We start from the raw sequence: 3,694 nt of genomic DNA on the forward strand, positions 1-3,694 counted from the left end.
AGTTATGGCTAGCAAAATGATTTATAATAGCGTTCTTGTTTGTTTATAAATATAAAGAGAGACTGTATTTACTGTTTTGAGAGAATTTATGTGTTTAAGTGTGTGTGCATTATGCTGAAATGCTATTGGAAGGAAGATCCTCTAATAAACAATGTACCCACAAAATATTGTCAGATGAAACCACAAAGTCAGTATGTGTTTATAATTCATTTATTTACATATATTCCTTTATGCTTTCACACTCTCATATATATTCTATAGGGTGTCACGGTGGTACAATGATTAGCACTGCCACTTAAGACTTAAAACTTGGTATTCTCTGTGTAATATTCCTGTAACAGTGTTCTTATAATTGTATGCTAACATCATTTTATTCTAATAAATCAATAACCAAGACAGTATTGGAGTAACTTTGTTTATTTGTTCCTCCACAAAAAGAATTGTAAACTATGCACTGGTACATTCATGCAAAAAGAGGCAAAGGTTGTTTCATAATCACACAACATATTCTTTCTTGCACTGACAGATTCCTCTAGGCCTGTGATACTTAAGAGGTAATGTTTGTGATTTCTGCTTTCTGCCATCAGAGTCATAGCTCAGTGTTCTTCCAGTTTATCTTTGAAAGCATACAAATCCCAATTTCTAGCTATAAGAGAAGAACACCTCTTTGTACATCATCGTCCTTTCCTAAACACTTCCCTGACCACGATGTGAAAAGGTCATGAGGTCAAGGAAAGATATGAGTAGAATTCATAAGGACTTGAGAAAAGACATCCACAGTACTCAGGAAATCCAACTGCACTTACACAAGGCTGCGTAATTATGTAATATAACATGTGTAATATCACAATATAATGTAACGGTGGAGGTTTTATGTGGTTTGTAGTAAAACTTCAAGTTGTTGAAGAGGACATACAAAACACACATCTTATATTCCTATTTTCTGCATCTGTTGTGTTGTTTTCCATGTGAGATAAACGTAGACAACCTAGTGAAATAAAGTGTTATGTGCAAAAAAAAAAGAAAAAAAAAAAAAAAAAAAAAAAAAAATAAAATGAGAAAAATGGTTCTAGCCTGAACCACCCGTCATGGTAGCACTGTAGCTGTTGCGATTTCAATCATTGAGCTAGCCGGTGTCTCAATGTTGTTCATCTCATATATTATGTCGCTGGCGATCATCCAATTTATATAAGGCAAAATATGATTTGGAATGCTTAGGCAGCAAAAATGTGAAACTCTCCATGGAGGTCCATGCAGGGTGCTGGACAGCTGTCTAAGTTTATTGAAGGAGAAGGTCAAGTCGAATGGCAAATCACGAGTAGGTAGGTGTTGAATATGCAGCTTTTATATATTCATTAAAATGCCTAAGAGACTTATAAGCCTATGTAGGTTATTCACAATTATTTTATGTCAGGTGTTCGACACCGGAAGTGCGGAGCATCAACAATTCTCGCGGAAGGCGTTCAGCGATGTGCGACGAAACAGAGTTTGTACTAGAAGTAGACTTGATGTCGTGTTTACATATATGTTCTTTATACGTAATGCGAGCGTTGCCAACGCCGCGCTCCGGCGAACTCGTGTACCCTCGCGCATTATCTAAACTTCACCCCTACTAGCGAGGAAGAGATAGGATACGTGTGCAGGACTCAATCGCGCCCGTGACTCTATGTCGAAAACCCACGCTCCCAGCTCAACATACTACCTAAGCGTAGTGGGGACAACGGATCACCACCAGATCGAAGCTACCTCGCCCGATCTTCAGTGATGGTGAACGAACATGCTCACAAGTATTCATTCTTTGCTATCGACGTATACATCCCTGTGCCTGGGACACACCTAGTCTACCGTACTGCTATAATACGGTCTGTAGATTCATTCCACACACATGCATATGATAACCCCTTGCATTAGAAGCAGGAATGTGAATTATAACACAGCTAACTCTACCCAGCTAATAAAGGTCATTTATACTCCACCGAAACGCGTGCTCGAACACACAAAAACTTTAATAAAGTCATTAGCAAGCAATAGCAGCACGTAGCAAGAATGCGTACCACAATTCAGTGGCAGTCCGAAAAGACGAAAGCGACGCTTCATAATGTGGGCCGACGACTGGAAAAACACCCAGCAGCTACCTCGACACGAAGGTCGACATGGGGCTAATGTAGAAATAGGTTGCATATAATACCACACAGACATGACGTCCACGACAAATACACCAGCATCAAAATGCTGGAGAGTAGACGGATTCTTATAGAGACAAATAAGACTCCTCTCAACCGAGTCCATAGAACCTCAGCGCGAATGTGGACCTCAAAACGGGCGGTGGCATAGCAGGGCGTAATGGCTCGAAAAAGTGCAGTCATTGTGCTAGTCCTCCGCCTGAAAACAGGCGAGAACTCGCTCGTACGTGCGTGGCGACAAAGGAGGTGTCGCGGCGCGTAAAAACGGAGACCGTCATTACCCATCAGATCAATATATCCACCACCTATTGGGAGTATACTATGGCGCGTCGGCGAGAACTGCCGTCGTTTGAGCTCCAGCGGCCGGGACCTAGGGAGGGGAAGACAATCAGACATGAGATTATGATGAGGCAGAGGTGGAAGGACTAATGCCTCCTCTGAGATTGACCTGCTAGACTTATGTCGGCGTGTGAGCTATCGCACGTTGAGGATATAACGACCGGGATAATAGATAAGACTACGCTACATATATCAACCTTCTCGAGAAGTGGGCAAAGATCGATCCTCGATCTGCAGTTTGTGGATCGTGTGTGTCAGGGAGAGCTCGATGTGTCGAGGATCTACGTCAAAATCCAGCGAGAAAGTGGGGTAGGAAAATACGTGTACACAGCGTCGACATACGCGAAGAGGGCCCAACAACAAAGGAGTGTGTGTGTGTGTGTGTGTGTGAGTGGGGGTGTGTGGGTGTGTGTGTGTGTGCATCAATCCGAAGGACCAAATGGAGAAAGTTGAACAAAAGAATAAAAATGAGATCGCACACACACACAAAACAAAGAGTGGAGAAGGTGTAAGATGGGTGAGGAGCAGAAAGACGTGAGAGCGAACTGAAATCAGTCAAGAAATAACACACGAGGGTGTTCAAAAGTGGCGAGGAAACGGTCCGTGAACGGATTAAGGCAGTGTGGTGACCTGAAGAGAAGACGATTTTTCCAAACACAAAAGGAGTTCAAAGTTGCGCTAGGGAGGCTTGAGAGCCCTGAAATTCAAACGAGATATGTGGGGACTTGTAAGGCTATAAGCATTCAGTAAATAGCTTGAAGTGTGACCCGAGACACAGGCTAGGGAGCCGACCGTTGGATAAGCAAAAACACACACATGGCTATTAAAGGGGTTGGGGAGGAGGGGGGGACAACTAGGGTATTGTGATAAGTGAGGTGATGCAAGAAGGGGAGAGCGGGACGAGAGACGTTCCCTCCAGGGGAGCAGGGGGAAGGGGGGGGGGGCAGGGGGGGAAGAAGAAAGCCAATAGAAGAAAAAATATCACAGCGAAAAGAAGGGGGGAAGGGGGGGGGGGGAAAGGAGAAAAGAGAAGAAAAAAAAGGGAACAGAAAAAAACCACACAAAAACAAACAAACAAAAAAAAAAAGCACAAAAAGAACAAAAAAAAGAGGGAAAGAAGACAGCAAGATAAAAAAGAAGCAAGTGGGTTTGTGACAAGTGCATCAGGGACA

This window comes from Larimichthys crocea, chromosome XVIII (genome assembly GCF_000972845.2).
Source record: "Larimichthys crocea isolate SSNF chromosome XVIII, L_crocea_2.0, whole genome shotgun sequence".
Classification (NCBI taxonomy): domain Eukaryota; kingdom Metazoa; phylum Chordata; class Actinopteri; family Sciaenidae; genus Larimichthys; species Larimichthys crocea.